The following is a 20,528-nucleotide window of genomic DNA, read 5'->3' as shown; positions in this document are numbered from 1 at the left end:
GCGGTGGTCGTATCGGTAGATGTATCAGCTGATTGGAACCCCGCAACTGACCACCAATATTAGGTATCAGCTTAGGCGTGACTGCACTGTTCCAGGCAGGTTATCAGTGATGTAATGTTCCGCCTGGTCGAAGTCAATTCCAGCTGACACTCTCCACGAATGTCTCTCACACACACAGGAGATGGTGGGAATCGGTGTACATCCTGTTGAAGGAATGGTAGGTAGCGTGTGCAGGTGAACAGAAACTTGAGCAGATTGTGTTTTATCTCTCTTCATTCGCCACAGAAAGATACAACTGCGACACAGAGAGAATTCAGAGCATTACGTCTCTCCCATTTGAGTGATAAGAGTGTTCTGTTATAGCTGGTCGGCTTCCCCGCTGGGAGTGGCCCTGGGTCAGCATAATATAGAGGTGGCGTTCCTCAGATACTTTGGGATTTATACATGAATAGAAGTAATTACAACTCTACCATGCACATTACACACCTCAATAAAGTGGTATTAATTACAGTAAAGTATACCAACAGGGTATATGTGTTTCCCCAAGACTTAAACGTATATACAATTCATATTCTTCTATCGCCTCTATATACAGAAACAGAGAGACAGAGAGAGAGAGGGAGAGAGAGAGAGAGTTCACTACCGTCCGGTCGACTAGCTGGTAGTATGGGCCTAACACGGTGCATAGGAGTGGCCCATACAGCAATATAACGGATAAAATAAGTCATTGTTTGGTATAACAGGTTGTATGAATGCTGGCCGTTTATCGTTATTTACAATAATATCACACACACAAAAAAAAAAGTATATTAATGAGAAGAATCATATGCCCCTGCTCTAACACAACACGCGTGATTTCAGTATTCAGATAGCTAGTAATCATATTAGCCACTTTTGCTGCTACAACATACATCCCACATACAAATATTGTTACGAAACATTATTTATCGTTCTTCTCGTAATCCATCGCTATCATACTCGTAACCACATCAACATCTGGTGATTAAGCTACGTTATTTTCCCCCAGACACAAACTTTCCCTCGTCACACCTCCCTCTCCCAACCTTCCTACATAAACATTACTGTGTACCATCTGTTGGGTGAATATGGCACTTCTTTCATATGCTTCGTTTTTCGATCCTCAGGTGTTTCAGCTTCATTTAGAAGCTGATTGAGGGAACGGACTTTTGTTCGCGATCTTAATAATTACTGGCAAATAGAAATGAAAGAATCGTCTCGCCTCACAAATACATAAAGTACTCCTTCTGGCCACTGCCATTTTAAATGGCTTACCTTTGATCTTAGACGTGCTCTGTCGGCATTCATGAAGTTTATCCATTCTGTATGCAGTTGTTTGATTAGCCATTCCCTTTTTGCTTGTCTACATAACATCACTGTTATGAGTAAATCAATTCCTGAAGATTTCACATAATTACAACAAAATTCTTATTTCCTCCAAATGGCAGGTCTTAAAATGAAGCTCAGGAAATGCAACTTCCTGCATAAGAAAATTAATTTTTTGGGTCAGGTGGTTTATCCTGAAGGAATTTATGCATCAGATGAAGAAGTTAAATCAGTTGCTAATTTCCCGAAACTCACCAGTACTGATGATGTAAGGAGTTTCCTTGGACTGAGTGGCTACTATCGACGATTTATTTAATATTATGAGCAGATCAATGCCCCTTGACTAAATTACCATTCATTTGGACTGGACTAATGACCAGCCTTTTGCCTTTGAAACGTTGAAGACAGCACGCATTAATGCTCCATTCTTGGCATTTCCTGATTATAAGAAACCTGTTCTTCTTTCTACAGGTGCATCTGGTATAATCCTAGGCACTGCACTGATGCAAGTTGATCATGCAAAGAGGATACCCGGTGCATATCCAAACACATCATCTGCCACTTTGTGACTTATTCAAAAGAAGAAATCTTCCAAGGGGTCTAGCAAGACAGTCAGTTAAATTCCATGACTAACCCAACCTTTGAGTACGTGTCTGATAAATCTAATGCAGTAGCGGATACTCTTTCTCTTCTTGTAGCTACTGCATTCTCACCATACCAACCATGTGAAGTTCCTTACAGCGTCCCAGCCTCAGATGTTGTCCATAGTTGTCAGTGCTCAGATCCCTCTGTGATAAGGTTATTTGCTTCCTAGCGTCAGGAGACGCTTCCATCTTATCTACCCTGACAGCTTCAGTAGGTGAGCTCATTTTGGACATCAATATCTTGTATAGGAAGGCAGCCCTTACTGGTAAAGACATACCTAATAGAGAGGGTACGACAACCCATTGGCCCAACTGATCTGGTAACTGCAATACTCCACATCATTCATAACACACCTCATGCATTCCATCCGGGAAAAGATCGGTGTTTGAGCACGTGTATCGTTCTATGCGGAAAGACATCGCTGTTCAATGCACTTCCTGTGTTTCATGTAATCGTCAACCGGATTACCTGCTCCACTCTTGCAATATCCGGTGCCATGACGTCCATGGGAAACCATTTCAATTGATCTCCTCAAGGTACTTCTTATGGATTCTGGTTCAGAGTATTTTTTCTGGCTGTTGATCATGGCTGTTAATGACAAGACTGCTATGAGTGCTGGATGTGCCTTCTTTTATCATGTTATTTGCCCATTTACTATGCCATCAACCATATCTACTCATAATTGTTCTGAGTTCTCCAATGGTCTTCTTGTTGAGATTTGTAAGCAGTATAGTATCAATAAATTCAATGTCATACCCAGCCATTTTGCTTCCAGTGGTGGTCATGTCAAACGACCAAATCATAAGATTTTAGAGTTGATGAGGTATTTACGTTGTCCAGCACCTGTTGGTATGAGTGGATCCCACAAGTTGCTGCATCTATGAACAGCTCCATTAATAAATCCATTGGCGAAGCTCCATCCTTTGTCTTAAGTGGATTTGTTAAATCTCTGCCATATTCACTGCTGCTATCAAAACCTAGTCTATAACCTGAATGATTATGTGAAAGTGAAGCTGTCAGACACCAGGACGTAAAAGCTAATCTGGCATTGTCTAAAGAAGATATGCTACATCAACAGCATATCTCTGGCTCACCTATCAGTATTAACGTTGGAGATTTAGTGTTTGGTTGCTAGCACACTCGCGCTTCTAAGCTGAATTACAAGTTTATAACGCTCAAACTGTGTGTTATCCCGTCACAGTAACAAATTTGAAATTCAAGCCTTGTTGTAATCTGAGAATAAATGGGTTTACACTGATGACCTTAAGGGACCTCCCAGGTACTTCGAATGGGAGGAAAGTCAGGAAAATAATGCATCTTCCATAGCCTTTTCTTCTACACGATCTCCTTCGTCTGTTAAAAATTCCTCTCCTTCTTCTCTTTTGTCTCCTTCATCATGTCACCTTCTCCTCTACTTGATAATGAGTACTGACAAAAGCATTGCTCAGTAAGTCGTCCCATGTTTCCTGTGTTTCTTCCTTCAGCTTCAGGACCGCTTTCCTGATCTCAACATTAATCTGGATTTCTTTTATAGTTAAGATGTTGTGGAGAGTGTGGACAACTGGACATCCTTGCTGATGCTGGCTGCTTTTGGGTGACGGGAACAGGGATGGGGGCCTCCGCCTAGGGGCACTGGTAAAGTCATGGGGACAAATAATGTTTGTGTAGGACGTCATCTGTGTCTGTTATGATTTTTAAAACTTGATGAGAGTCGTCCAAAAACTTCCAAAATTTCCGTGTCAACAATCCACTATACGACCCTTATGTGGTTTCCACTTCCTTTGTGGAAACTTGTCTGGACCGAGAAATTATTCATTAGTTTAACCTGCCGCATCCTGACCGATTTTTCACCACTGACCCCTCCCCAATCCCGGCAGATTTTAGATTTTTTTTTTTTTGGCTAGAACCTCTGCTTTTTATGAGAAACATTGGAAAATGCCCATAAAAGTGCTCAGCTGAGCTTATAATTGCGTTATACAGGTGTCCCTCTGAATACCTTGTACCGTCTTTTGTGGACCCTGCTCCAGAGAACGCGTTTTCTATGGGAGAAGTAACTATTCCAAACCACTCATAAAAGGTTAGATATCTATTTATTTGGTACGAATTTATATGTAGTACAAGAGTATATTGGTTTTCAGACAATGATATAGGTGACATAAGCGTTGTTTCACTCACCAAACCTCACCTTCCTTTATATTACTGCCTCATCACTTCTGCTTGTTTCTTCCTCTGGCTAGTTTCTTCCTTTGTCCTCCACCTCGGGAATAACTTTCACCTTGAAGTTCGTCACTGGAGATACTGTGGTGCCACATGTCTTTACTGGCCAGGTCACTGCTAACAGGTGAGCTGCCAAGAAAATGGCATGCGGGGGGGAGGGGGGGGTCAGGCGGGGCCAGGTAGTATCCCTGCCTGATGAAGGGTAGAAGAAGGTCTCCCACATAAGCCTACCAAAAATCACCCACGAAACTTGAAAAATTTACAAATGACGGACCTTGCAATTGCAAAACGTATGGATATGTCATTGTATGTCACCGTGGCAAAATGTGGTGATGTATCCATATGTCAACGGGACACCTCAGGTTAAATGTGTCATTGCCCCGCAATGGCCCTGTTGGAGGATCACATTCACGTGTAAAGCAAGGTCTCTTTGATTTCGTGGCAAGGTTCTTGATGGTATTTTTGGTTTAGCAGATATCTAGTGATTCGTCAGTATGTCATGAATACTCTGAAACATTTACATCAATGTCGGAGGCACAGGATAGGTTGCTGTATACCCACTAGGTACTTTTGTCACACATATGAATGAAATGGGCACCCAACTTAACAAATTTTTGGATGTCGTAGAGAAATTGAATGATAAGGTTAATATTATTGCAGAAATATTGTCTATCAGTTTTCGTCTTGATTCATTGTCTCTGTCCCTTTAGTCATTAATGTTACAAGTAGAGGATTTTGCTCACCTATTAGTAGATGCTGTCAGTAGTCATGTAATCTTAGGCCTTGTCCAGATGTCAGACCTTCGTTTAGTTTTGGAATGGGCTTGCAGTAATTTTAGTCATGATCCTATTTCTACTTTCTTCAGCCTAGAGTTATACTATCCTGAACTATAAGCTACTGTACCTTTCTTTCCATGACTAACATGGTCCATATTCCTTTTCGTTCTTCAGTCACTGTTGATCTCTTCCAACTAAATCTGTTTTCTCTGCTTCTGAATGGATCAGTTTACATCGTATCTGTGTACTTTGAATTTTTTCTTCTACCTCACAGACATACATCTGCGGCTTTTGTCCCATCTGATCTCTTACACTAGTTTTTGTTGCTCAATCCCTTCATCTTTGTCTTGTGTTTCTATTTAACCCTCAAACTTAGGCTATATAATGACTTTGCCAGTGCTCCCATGAAGGTGAAGTTCGCAAAATCGCTTATTTTGAAGATGTTACATCTCAGCCAATATTAGACCTAGAGCATTAAAAAAAAAAAAAAAAAAAATGATTCATCATTCCGTTGTTTTTCCACTGAAACAACCCCTGAAGGTCAGGTTCTGGTGTTGACGAAAGAGTAAGGGATGAACAGGGGTAACTTTTGGTGGCACTCAGCTGCCATTTCCCGAGGTTTGCTCACATCCCAAGTTAAGGCGTCCTGGCTTGATTTGTTTCTCCACAGCTGTAACTTCCCTAGGTCCACTGTGCACAATGGTGTGCTGGGGTAACGCAAAAAAGATTATACTTCACTGTAACTACTCTTGCAACATGAAACATTTACCAACCTAAAATACTCATAACACTTATCATAACTTCGCTTATGGTATAACTAATTTTCTTTAGATTAGTTTCACCTATTATACAGCTTACTTCTGCAATATTGTACACTAATACAAATATACAAATCACCTTTTTAACCTGTCCCATGCCAACGACATACATGTATGTTGGCCCCTATATGTGCGGACAGTGCCATCAACATACATGTATGTCCACAATTTGATATATTTGCTAAAATTCGAAAATTCAAATTACACTCCCCAAAATTGATGGAGATAAATCCAAGCCTCTCTAGGCCTCACCAGACAAGTATGAGTCATCGCTGCACACCTGGGCCCATCCTGATTTTGACAGCGCATCACGAGTGAGGATCATGGCGCATCACTTACTAGCCCAGCATGAGATTGACTCTTTCCTTGAGGCACCCTATGATCGGGAAAGCGATTCTCCATTAGATGACAATGTGGCTGACATGGATTACCTTCAGCCTGACTCAGAATCAAGCAGTGATGAAGAAGTACCATCCCCCTGGATGGCAAAATATATGAAGGTGACATTGTTGTCCTTCCAGGCAGCCCCAACACCACCTCCCCTTCCCACCACCTCACGCTGCCCTCGATTGTATGACAATTCCTCTAGTGAGGATGAGTATCAGGAGGATCCTAGAGCTAAATACACTCTGCCAAAGTGGATAGGATCCCCCTGTAAAGGACCGAAGGCGTGGGAGGATTTACAAACTAAAAATACAGGGTGAGAAGTGCACTGTTTCACTCACGTAGGGCGTGGAGTAGCACACCACCATTGACCTCACAAAAGACTGAGTCACCTCAGCCCAGCACTTCCGGCACACGTGACCTTCCCCATGGAAATTCCCCACCTCATTTTAGCGCTAACTCCTCCCTTATTGGTAATGTAGGGACGAAAGGAAAGGGGAAGGGGAAAGGAAAAGGGAAGATAGGGGGAAAAAAGATGATAATCAGGAGGAAGGCGAGGAGGAGAGAAATATTCCCCAGGTGACCTCCGGTTTTCCTCCCCATCCTGACAAGCCAGATGCTGGTGGTGGTGGTGGTGGTGGTGATGGTGGAGATGATGAAGCAGAGGATGAAGTGTCGTGGGAGTGGGAGGATGGGAGCAATTTTGTTCCCATTCACCAACCATTTAATCGTGGGGATACAGCAGGCTGTACTGTTCCCGATTTGAATCAGTCCTCTAGGAGGATTGATTTCTTCAAAAACTTCTTCACTTATGAGTTCATTATCAGAATCTGCAAACTTTTGAACACGTAAGCAGCATTCTGCGGTGGCACAGCCCCACAAACACCGATAGCCGGCTGTTTGATGCTGACATATCTGTCGACGAGATGTACCTGTTCCTGGCATTAGTTCTATTGATGGGAATGATAAAAAAGAATCAGTTGCCTTCATACTAGACTGTGCACCCCCTTGTATCAACACCGTTCTTTGGAAGAGTTATGGTGAGAAACAGATTCTAGTACCTCCTCAACAGGCTCCATTTTTATGATAATGAAGAACCCAGTAACGAAGGCAATGCTGACAGGATGCGCCAAATTCACCTAGTGTTTGATCATCTGAGGGCACGATTCTCATCCTCTTTCTCTTCTTACAGAGACCTGGTCATAGACAAGAGTCTTGTGTTATGGAGAGGGAACATTGCCTTCAGCCAATATATCTGAAGCAAAAGACACTGCTTTGGGTTCAAAATTCGTCATGTGTGACTGCAGGACCGGATATGTGCAAGACACCGGTGCACAGATGGAAATTACAGAGGATAGGACTGTTTGTTTGTCTGGTGCAGTTGTGAAAACAACGATGCAGCCGTACCTTCATCATGGGCATGTCCTGTACCTGGACAACTGGTACACCAGCCCACTTCTCACTCAGTATTTGAAGCAGCAAGAGACTGTCATCTGCAGTACAGTGAAGAAAACCAGGCTGCACATGGTACAGGTGGGCAGGAAACTGGAAAGGAAGGAGGTAGTGTTGTCTTAAGCTAATAATATCCTTGCCAATACCTGGCATCACAACAGCGAGGTAAACCTCCTTTCGACAGTTCATTGCCCCCTGATGCATATAACAAAGACCATCGATTACCGCAGAGAAAAATGTGTGCACTTCCGGAAGCCTGAGGCTGTGATTGATTACAATATCAATATGCGTCAGGTAGACCAGTCGAATGCAAAGATATAGAGTGTTGAGTGTGCCAGGCTCACGATGATGTGGTACAAGAAACTGTTCTTTCACCTTCTGGATGTTAGAGTTTTGAACGTTCACCTCCTCCATGCCTATACCACAGGATCCAGAGACACTTTTGAGGACTTCATAAAGAAGCTGTGCAGAGAGCTGATTGGCACTCATGGTTATGATCATGCCCCAAGAAAACGCCCAATTGGTGGGAAAAATCCCTTTTGCCTCACCGAACGTCATTTCCCAGAGGTAGTTACGGCACCAGGTGCGAAGAGGAATTCCCCACGCAGGTGTCACGTGTGCCAACAGAGCACAGTACGGCCCAGAAAACAGCAAAAGGACAAACGTTACCAATGTGTGGAGTGTGATGTGGGGCTGCTCCTTACACCTTGCTTCAAAGAATACCACACCCTACTCCACTTCTGAACTGCATGGTGTTTGTGAAAAAGACGCAAGTGAAATGTATATAATTGTAAATAATATGTAATGATAATTATGTCATATGTGTAACATGAAGAATTCGAGTTAAAGAGCTGAGAGCATTTAGTACGGATGAAATTATTTTTAGCTGAGCGAAGAACAGAGTTAGCACGATTCAGGGCAGAAATGTATAAAAGATGTAGTTCAGGGATGGGTTGGCTCCGGTACCTTTTATAGACCTCTCCTTGTTGCGGACAGCATTAGAACAAGCGTGATTAAACCAAGGATTTTGTGCATTAGTCAAAGGATATGAGAAAGGAATGTATGCTTCCATGCCCGAGAGAATAACCTCGGTAATGTGCAAGGCACACACAGATGCCTCCTGGCCATGGAAGCAATAATCATTCGAGGGAAAATCAAAGAAGTACTGCCTGATGGCCTCCCAATCTGCAGCTCCAAAGTGCCACAGACGACATTTTTTTGAATGGTCCGCAGGCCGTACCAGAGGACAGGTTAAGGTGATAAAGTTGTTATCAGAGGAGCCCAACGGAGAGAAAAGATTAACAATATATGCAGAAGGATTAGTTGTAAGGAAGAGGTCAAGTGTGTTGGAGCTCTCTCCAAGGCGGTCAGGGATACAGGTAGTGTGCTGTACAAGCTGCTCCAGGTCATTAAGGATAGAAAAGGTGTAGGCTTGTTCACCAGGTGGATCAGTGAAAGGAGAGGAGAGCCAAAGGTGGTGGTGAGCATTGAAATCTCCTAGAATGGAGATTTCAGAGAAAGGAGAAATGGATAAAATGTGTTCCATCGTAGAAGTAAGATAGTCAAAGAATTTTTGATAGTCAGTAGAGTTAGGAGATAAGTAAACAGCACAGATATATTTAGTCAGAGAGTGACAGGAAAGCCGAAGCCAGAGTGTAGAGAATTCAGAAGAATCGAGCACAGGAACACAAAAGCAAGATACGTTGTTGCGTTTATATACACAACAGCCACCTTTGGCTTTGAAATGAGTATAGAGAAAGTAGGAGGATACAGAAAAGGGTCTGTTGTCAGTTGCCTCAGACAGCTGAGTCTCAGTTAGAAACAGAAGGTGAGATGTAGAGAAGGAGAGGTGGTGCTCAACAGAGCGAAAGTTAGAGGAAAGGCCACGAATGTTGCAGAAATGAAGAAGAAGAGAGTCAGACAGTGGTTCCAGGCATCTTGAGTCGTCACCAGGCGACAGGCAGAAGGTGGGGGCATTTATGGTCCCCCCCCCCCGGGGATTCCAAGGCTATGTTATTCGATACCATTTTTTTTCCCAAAATTTGAAAAGGAAGTGTGGTGTGTACTGTGCATGTAGTTTGGTGTAGATAGTTAGAGAAACTTGTATTGGAGAGCATGCTGGCCTACTCTCTGTTACTGAGACACTGAAAAAGTTCAGCAAAGAGGGATGGTCAGGACCTAGTCCGAGGGCTAATTTGCAGTTGTTGGAATGTCCAAGCAAGGGGGCCGATATGAATCCCATAGAGCATGCATGGGCTGACATATGTTGTTAACACTTGTGAACCAGGAAGGGAGAGGACCTTTGCAGAACTACTTGCCCACACCGAAGCAGCTTGGGAGCTTCTTAGCGCTAGGCCATGACTCGTCTGCACATCGGTTAACTCCATTCCTCATAGGGTGTAAACCGTTATAGAGAAGATGGCTGGACGATATATTAACTGGTGGAATGTTTGTGCATAGTGTTTTTTTAATACATAATTTCCCAAACATAATGCATATGTTGATGCAAAGATTATGTTCAATGGTTTATGTACGAATAAGAAAATTAATTCCGAAATACGTAACTTACCCTTCTGACTGGAAATTGGAATTACCTATAATTGTTCATTAAAACTTGTCATTAATGGACAAAATCAGTCTGTATCAAAGCATTTCATTGTTTAAAAGGAGGTGTCACACCGAAGTCTGCATTTGGTTAGATGGACTGATAATACACTCGCTCTACTACCATTGGCTCCTGATACTGTCTGTGATGCCACAGAGTACCTTAACCTTCCTCCTCCCACAGTCTCTCCACTTGGTCCCTCTATCACACAGTTACCAGATACTGTAAGTGAGGCCAGGCTGCTGCTTCACACTCCTTCGACTCATATTCAACACAATGCACGTTCAAGCAACAGTGTAACACAAAACTTTCCCAGTGTGTACCATTTTTTTTTTATGTAACATTGATAGTATTCGCTTGTCTTCATCAGACGATATTAAGCACAAATTCAATGTAAAGTTATGTTCAAACTGGATAAACTCTGTCCGGATTGTACAGTACAAGTTCCAAAATTGTATCCCTCGACCAGATGTGATGGCCACGGTTGGATCAACAGAACCTTATGTTCTGTTGATCCAACCGTGGCGGGTGAGATCGAGTCCATCCCCGTACAGGTGAAGCGAACTGTATCCACACAAGGAAAGAACTGGGCTGCCTGACAGCTCAAGAATTAGAGTTGGAGGAAGGCATAGTTGGTTTACCTGTCTGTTAGCAGGCTTCATTGGTTTGCTTGCCTGGTTGCTTGTCCAGCTGCTTGTCTGGTTGCTTGTTTTGATATGTGGTTGGCTTGGTTCATTGGTCAGTTGGCTTGATTGATTGGTTGTCACAGTTGTCTTGGTTTGGTGTCTTGGTTGGCTATGTTGGTTGTTGGATGGTCACGAAAGGGGGAAGGCTTAACCCTTTCGGAAAGGGAGGAGGGGTGTCTTTTGGGGTCCAGGACCTGGGTACATCACAAATCACGGAACGAGAGACTGGCTATGAAATGGTATGCAATGGGGTGTGTTGGCTGTTTGTCTGGTTTTGATGTCTGGTTCATTTTCTTGATTGGTTGATTGCTTGCTTGATTTGGCTGGTTGTTTGGCTTGGTTACTGGATGGTCGTGGAGTGGGGAAGGCTTGACCCTTCCAGGAATATAGGAGAGGTGTCATCTGGGGTCCGGGACCTGGGTGCATCACGAATCACGCAATGCGATACTGGCTGTGATCCGGGATGTGACAGGTGTGTTGGATAGTTGCCTGTCTGGCTTGGATGTCTGGTTGATTTTCTGGCTCGGTTGTCTGGTTTCTTGTCTGGTTGATTATCGTGGTTAGTTCATTGCTTGCTTGGCTTGGCTGGTTCCTTGGCTTGGCTGGTTGCATGGCTTGGTTCTGGATGGTCGTGGATCGGGGAAGGCTTGATCCTTCTGAGAAGTGAGGAGTGGTATGATCTGGGGCCGGAGACTGGGTGTACCACAACTAACGGAACGGGAGACTGGCTGTGGTCCGGGATGCGACGGGATGTGTTGGTTGGTTGATTATCTGCCTTGGTTGTCTAGTTGCTTGACTGGCTTGGTTGTATGGTTGCTTGTCTGGTTGATTGGTTTTATTGCAGTAAAACCCTATCGTCACTCATAACTCATTGCCCATCATCTTTAGCCCAACATCACACATTACCCGACATCACTTATAACCCAACATCACTCATAGCCCATATTGCTCATAACCCACAACACTCATTATCAACATCACCCATAGCCCATCATTACTCACAGCCAATATCACTCATAATCCAATAGCACCCATAACCCATCATCACTCGTAACCCATCATCACTCATAAGCCATCATAACTCGTAACCCATCATCACTCATAACCCATCAACGCTCATAACCCATCATGACTCATAGCCCATTATGACTCAGCCCAACATCACTCATAACCCATCATCACTCCTAACCCAAAATCATTCATAACCGGACATCACTCACAACCCATCATTACTTGTAACCCAGCATCATTCATAGCCGGACATCACTCATAACCCAACATCATTCATAGCCCCTGTTACTCATTGCCCAACATCACTCACAGCCCATCGTCACTCACAACTCATCATCACAGGTAGCTCATCATCACCTATACAGGTAGCTCATCATCACCAACAGCTCATCATCAATCTTAACCCATCACCACTCATAACCCAATATCACTCACAACCCATCATCACTTGTAACCCAACATCATTCATAGCCCATATTACTCATAGCCCAACATTATTCATAGCCCATCGTCACTCACAGCTCATCATCACCCATAGCTCATCATCACTGATAACCTGTGATCACACATAACCCAAAGCCACTCATAGCCCATCATCACTCATAGCCCATCATCACTCATAACTCAAGGTCACTCATAGCCCATCATCACTCATAACCCAAGGTCACTCATAACCCATCATCTCTCAAAACCTAAGGTCACTCTTTGCCCATCATCACTCATAACCCAACATCACTCATAACTCATCATCACTCATACCACAAGTCATTGCCCATCGTCACTCATAAACCAGCGTCTCTCCCAGCTCATCACACATAGCCCTTTATCCCTCATAACCCATCGTCACACACTGCCCAACATTACTTAAAACCCACCACCTCTCATAACCGAGCATTACTCACAGCGCTCCATACCTCATAACCCACCATCTCACATGACCATGCATTATTCATAATCCACCCTCTCTCATAACCCAGCATTACTCATAGCCCACCATCCCAGTTCTTAAGAATTATTGTTTGATAGTTGACTGAACAGTCATTCAACAGTATGAACAGCGAACAATTGTGAAACTTGTATAGTTATATTAATTTAATATTTTACTGAATTATTCGCTCCTTAATACTATCGCCTACTGGCTAGCTTGTCATGGAATCCTAATGGAAATACATCTATTACATAGCTGCAATATGTAATGGTGTATTTCGAAAATATGGGAGTCAGTATTCTGAGCAAGCTGCCATTAAAATACTACTATAGTCGCGGCGCACGACTCTGATGTCATTATCGTACCCTGGCAACTTACCTCTCAACAGTGCGTCCGATTTCGTACCATATTATGCACGAATCATATTACTGTATTATACTTGGATATATTTTACACGAATATTATTATACACAAACATATTATACACGAATCAAACATGTATCATATTATACACAAAATCGAAAGCACTGATGACAGAAAGGTTGCCAGGATACAACCTCAAAGTCTTGTGCCGCGACAGTAGACACTTCACCTCTCATCCTCCCCTTTCACTGTCCCAAAATCCTCCCCCCACACCCTTCCTCTTTTCCCCACATCTGCCTCGTCTTGCCGGATTCATTTACCTGTCTCAGCTCTCCCTACAGTCTTCACACGCTATAAATACTCAAATATTCCCATTCCTACTTTATAAAGGAAGCGGCAGTGTCCTCTGCAATCACCGACAATTGGGTTGATTTATACCCTCTCCTGTATGTTTCGCGTAATCTTTATAATAAAAGTGTGTGTGTGTGTGTGTGCGTGTGTGTGTGTGTGTGTGTGTGTGTGTGTGTGTGTATTCTTACTTTACCTAATTGTTCTTACCTAATTGTATCTTTACAGTAATGAGTAAAGCTTGTACTGTCTCGTGTATTTAAACCATTTTTATCATACATATCCTAAAATTTATGAAAAATTTTGGCTCTGTTTCATTCGGTGGCGCATTCCACTGATCAACTGTCATATGTGGGAAACAATTTCCTTACGTCTTTATCACCTCTCTTTTATGTAGTTTTTTTGCAGTGTACTCTTGCTGATGCTTTCTCATAGGTTATATATTCATTTATGTATTTTTTTTCTTTCCCTGAGATGCATTTGCATAACGTAATCATGTCTCCTCTCTTCCTTCTCTTCTGTGGTGTTGGTAGATTCAATTTTTCCAGTCTTTCTTCGCAGCTTAGATCCCCTAAGCTTGGTACCCATCTTGTAGCTGCCCCTTGTACTTTTTCAGTCTTTTTTTTTTTTTTTTTTTGAGGTGAGGATCCTAGATTACTGATGCATACGCCAGGGTTGGAGTATGAATGATGTTACTATCTTTCTCAGCAGGTCTTTATTTATATATGTGAATGCCATTCTCATAATAGCAAGCACTGTATACATATTACGCACCTTCTCACTGATGTGGTCAGCCAGAGATACTCTATTATTGATAATCACTCATAGGTCCTTCTCCCTTTCTGATATTTGTAGGGTTGAGCTTCCTAACCTTTAATCCCAGTTTGGTCTTTTTCTCACTTTTACCAAACTTAATTATATGACACTTGTCCACATTAAATTCCATTTGCCATTTTTTGTTCCATTCGTAAAGTTTATTTAATTCTTCTTGTAGCTCTCAGCAAGAATCTGTGTTCGTAACTTTCCTTTGTATTTTTGCATCAGCAAACAAATTTAGATAGCTTCCATTTCCAATGTTACTATGTCATTTACTGTATATATACTAAAATAATCCAGATCAATACAGATCAATACAGGATAGAGGTACTGTCACCACTTGGATCCTCTGACCACAATCTCATCAAAACCTCATTAGTTAACCCTCCTACACCTCCCCATTCTGAACCTGTTAGGGTGACCCGATGGCACTTTGACAGGGCAGACTGGGATGGATTTAGAAATTATCTTGCTGATGTTCCATGGCAGTCTTTCTTCTCTAGTGATCCCAATTCTACCCAGTCCCACATTTGCGACTTAATACTAGTTGGTATGGATTTATTCATACCAAGTCAAAAATTCACTAAAAGATCAAACTCTCCAAAATGGTTTGATGGCAATTGTGCCAGAGCAACAGCCCAAAAGTCATTAGCATATAACTCTTACTTAAAATCAAAAACATCTGAATCACTCTCCCAATTCAAAATTGCTAGAAATCATGCAAAAGCTGTATTAAATCTATCTAAATCAAACTTTCTTCAAAAGCAAGCATCTAAACTCCTTAACAACCCTAATGACAATAGAATATTCTGGTCAACTCTTAATTCTTTCAATAATAACTTTAACAAGTCATCTTCCATTCCCCCACTAAAATCTTCAGATGGCAATATTACAAATGACCCACGTGGGAAAGCAGATATCTTTGCTAGTACCTTTGCCAAAAACTCTACCATAGATGATACCAGCCAGAATGTCTCAGTACTGGAACTTGATTCTCCCGAAGTTGCCCCACTTAAAATACAGACAAGATACGTAAAATCCATCCTAGACAATTTACCTACCAACAAAGCTCCAGACCCAGATGGAATTCCGCCAATTGTTTTGAAAAAGTGTTCCCCTGAACTTGCCTCCATCCTAGCTAAATTATTCAGACTATGCATACGTACTTCTTTATTCCCAAATTCATGGAAAGAAGCCAATATCCACCCAGTTTCGAAGAAAGGAAGTTCGTCTGACCCCTCCAATTACAGACCAATAGCTGTCACATCTTCTCTTGGTAAGGTATTTGAAACTTTAATTAATAAGCATATTGTTAAACATCTTGAATCCAACAACTTAATTAGTGGTAGACAATACGGTTTTCGCCACGAAAGATCCACCATTGACATACTCAATCTCTTAACTCATACCATCCAGCAATCAATTGATCTTTTTGGAGAAACTCATGCAGTAGCTCTTGATATCTCTAAAGCTTTCGACAGAGTATGGCACCGTTCCCTGCTGTCCAAACTCCCTTGCTATGGACTAACGTCTTTTGTTCCTTTGATTTCTTTTTATCTTAGTGACAGGAAAATAAGAGTAAAAGTAGATGATGTATATTCGAATTTCCACTCAATTAACGCCAGCGTGCCGCAGGGATCAGTTCTGGCGCCAACCCTATTTCTGGTTCATATTAATGATCTCTTATCTGTCACTCACAATCCCATTCACTCATATGCAGATGACTCAACACTACATAGTTCATTCACACTCAGACATCCATTTACAAAGTCTAATATCTCTACCTCTCAACTCAGTACAGCCATCTCCATAAATCAAGATCTATCTACAATCAGTGAATGGGGACAAAACAACCTTGTCTCTTTTAATGCTAGTAAAACTAAATATATACAGTTTACTAATAGACAGATATTGCCAGATTCGTACATTATCTTCAGTGCTACTAATATTCCCATCTCCAAAATTATTGAAATTCTTGGTGTCTCACTTAACAGTGCCCTCAGCTGGACCTCCCATGTCAGATCACTTGCTAAAACCGCCTCAAAGAAACTTGGATTATTGTACAGAGTCCGTAACTTCTTCGCCGATGAGCAGTTAGCTATAATTTATAAGAGTCATGTGCGCTCTCAGCTTGAATATTGTTCACCCTTGTGGAATGGTTGTGGAGAGGTTGCATTAAGACAACTAGACAAAATTCAGAATAAAGCTGTTAGAATCATTAACAACCCTGCCATTACATATAAACTACCTCCTCTGTAAGTAAGAAGGAATGTTGCCTCCTTTGCATTATTTTACAGATATTTTTTTGGCAAATGCTCAGACAAAGTTGCGTCCATGGTGCCACCTCTCCATGCCTTCCCTCGTGCTGCACGGGCATCTGGTAGCGCTCATGACTGGAATGTCACTCAACCATATTGCAGAACTTCTGCCTATCAGAATTCTTTCATTCCCCGAACTGCACCTCCTTGGAACTCGCTTCCCCAGAGTTGTTTTCCTCCAAATTTCAACCCACAACTGTTCAAGTCTAACTGTTACAGTTATTTTATGAACAGAGGACACAAGTAATCTGGTGTATGGATTATTTTTTTTACCCATTTGTTTTTCCTTCCTCCTTTCTGTTATTTATAAAAAATAAAAAAAAAATTGTATGAAAGCACTGAGCCCTGTGGAACTCTGCTAGGCACTTCCCTCCATGATGAGTAATTTCCCCTTAGTACAGTTCTCACGGCCCATTTTCTGAGAAAATCCTGCATCCTACAGTACACGTTGCCTTGGACTCCACCTGGATGGTACTGTTTCCACTGAAGTCTTTGATGCGGTACTCCTTCAAATGCATTCTTAATAGATACTGTCCACCCATCCTTCTCTTTTCAGTAATGTTTCTGTAACTCTATCATAGTAGCTTAATGAACTAGTAACACACGATTTTCCCTTTCTAAAACCGAACTGCCTTTCTGTTATCATACTGTGTTCTAGATGCTTTACCCAAACTTTTCTTACCAGATTTTCTAGTATCTTACAACACTAGTCAGTAATACTGGTCGGTAGTTGAGCTGATTCTTTCTATTCCCTTTCTTGAATAGGAGAAAAATGTTTGTGTTCTTCCAAATATCTGGTAGTTTACCTTGACTGATGGATTCCTTGAATATTACATATATTCTTCTACTCTTCTGCACATTCATGTAGCACCCAACCTGAAATTTCGTTAGGGCCATATACTTTTCCTCTGTGTGTGTGTGTGTGTGTGTGTGTGTGTGTGTGTGTGTGTGTGTGTGTGTATGTGTGTGTGTGTGTGTGTGTGTGTGTGTGTTTTGGAATCGGTTGGGTGGGTGGAGTGGATGAGGTTGGAAAGGTGGATTTAATGGTTCCGAGCATCACCAAGGTGGGTGAGCAGGATGGTTAGTAAGGGTGGGGTTGGTTGCCTGGGTGGGGTGTGTGCAGTGGCTTTGGGTAGGTTGTGGGTTGTAGGGGTAGATGGGTTGGTGAGTAGATGTGTGTGATGGGCTGGATGGGTGAGTGGCTGGGTCGGTGGGTGGTCGGCGAGAGTTTGCTTAGTTTGGTTTGGTGGATGAGTGGGGTTCTAAAGGTTAGATGGGATGTGGGCATGAGTGGGAATGGGTAAGAAGTGTGTCTGGCTATGTGGATGAATGAGTGGGTCGGTGATAGGAGTGGGTGGATAGAATGGGTGGGGTCCCAGGTTAGGATGGGTGGGCAGGAAGGGTGAATATTCAGGTAGAGTGGGGTGGGTGAGTTGTGAGGGTTAGGTGGGAGGGTGTGATGGATGGCATTGCTGGAGGGTGGGTGGCCAGGGTCAGTGGGCAAGATGGGTGGTCGGAATGTGTAGGCAGAGTGGGTCGCCAGGGTTGAGTGGGCACGGTGAGTCGCAAGGGTGGCTGAGAAGATTGCGTCGCCGGGGTACTCTGGGTGGGTGGGTGAGTTCGTTGGTTGGGTGCCTGGATGGGTTCGGGGTGGGTAGGTGATTTGGTGGATGTGTTGGTTATCATTGTTAGGCTAGCTTCGTTGGTGTCATTCGTGCGTGGGCAGGGCGGATGGTGGCGATCGGTGTGCTGTATGGGTCGCCCAGGTGGCTGGGCAGAGTGAGTGACAGGGGTGGGGTTTGTGAATTGTGTCGAATGAGTTAATGGGCAGGTGAATGATTGGGTAGATAGATGAGTGGGTAAATGGATGACTGGGTAGGTAGATATGTGGCTCCCCAGATGACAAAGCAGGAGAGGTACTTATATGGCTAATAACTACACAGCTTGTCATTGTCACCTGGATTATATTTTATGCTTTAGAAGACGTTGATTACATATTTGGAAACTACACTGCATATAGCGGGGTCGTTCTATTGAAATCTACCAAAAACTCAGTTGATTTATTTTTCTTGGAAATGAAAGTGGATCTATGCACGTACTAGGATAAATGAAATTAACAGTACATGTGGTAAGACGTGAGAGTGAGCCAAGCTTCAGATCTCCGATCCATCCGCTTAACGAATCAGTGGTTTGGTTGTGGGAAAGGAGGGGGAGATGGGGGGTTGGACGTGTGCGATTAAGCTGCCCTCTAGATGCAAACTACCTTTTCCCTTCACTAGTGTTCGTGACTGTACTATCACGAACAAAAGTCCGTTCCCTCAGCCAACCATTGTGTGAAGCTGAAACACCTGAGGATCGAAAAACGAAGTATCTGATAGAAGTGCCATATTCACCCAACAAATGGCGCACAGTAATGTTTATGTAGGGAGGTTGGGAGAGGGAGGTGCGACGAGAGGAAATTTGTGTCTGGGTGCAAATAACGTAGCTTAATCACCAGATGTTGATGTCGTTACGAGTATGATAGCGATGAATTACAATAAGAACGATAAATAATGTTTGGTAACAATATTTGTATGTGGGGTGTATGTTGTGGCATCAGCAGTGGTTAATATAATTACTAGTTATCTGTATACTGAAATCACGCGTGTTGTGTTAGAGCAGGGGCATATGAATCTTCTCATTAACATACAGTTTTTGTGATAATATTGTAAATAACGATAAACGGCCAGCATTCATACAACCTGTTATACCAAACAATGACTTATTTTGTCCGTTATATTGCTGTATGGGCCTCTCCTATGCACCGTGTTAGGCCCATACTACCAGCTAGTCGACCGGACAGTAGTATATATATATATATATATATATATATATATATATATATATATATATATATAGTGATTACAACACCGCTGATGTGGCAGTGAAGTGCGGGCAATTACAGTGCCTTTTACCTGCCTCAGTGAACACAAGGGGGAAGTGGGTGTTTATCGTATGTGCAGTGTTCATATATGTTTATAGTATTATTATCAGAATGAGGGTTGCATTTGGTAATGGTGTGTGAGCGAAAAATAGTGATTTTAGATCGCGCACTTCTAATGGCACTGCCCATCCAGTGATAGTCAACGAAATCATGAAACCTACATCATTGCAAAGCCGAAGGTTAGTACTTTCTAATGGTACCTTATTTTTCGCTCTAGATTTATTCTGTGCAGAGTTATAAAGGTTTAAAGTTTGTTTACATTTTGGCTGGAACTCCCGCGGGAGAGGCCAGTCGGGGCAAAACAATGCCCGCGGTTAAAGGGTTAAATGATCTATTAAACAATAACAACGTGCCGTCCTTCCTGGTCGCAGCTGGACTCGGGGAGGATCGATATTTTTTAATGCTACTCTTCATTATCGTACTAAAAATGAGACATTTACATGTGTCAGTCAGTCCAGATCACATTGGGACTCAGAAGTTACAACAGGTTTAGCGAATACAAATTTTCAACCTAGGGAGTAATATTATAACGTATGAATTAATCTGATTTCATTACTACACATTTGAGTAATAAAAAATAATCTCAGTCCTATATTAATAACAATCACGCTCAGATACCTCAATGAAATTAGAAAAGAAAATCGGTATTATGCCCTTTTACATCTCAAACTTAATCTAGAATTGGACTAAACAAAGGGGGGGGGGGAAGAAGTGTAAGTTTAGGTAAGGGTGATGACATGGCTGGCGAGATTGTAGTTTGGTTGGTGCTGAGTGCCCTGTGAATGAGACGAGAGATGGTCACGGAAACAAATCAAGAATTATGCTAACAATTAC

This window comes from Coenobita brevimanus, chromosome 38, assembly GCF_032717465.1.
Source record: "Coenobita brevimanus isolate Jiangsu-jjx chromosome 38, ASM3271746v2, whole genome shotgun sequence".
Lineage (NCBI taxonomy): Eukaryota > Metazoa > Arthropoda > Malacostraca > Decapoda > Coenobitidae > Coenobita > Coenobita brevimanus.
Note: the sequence above shows the minus strand (reverse complement) of the source record.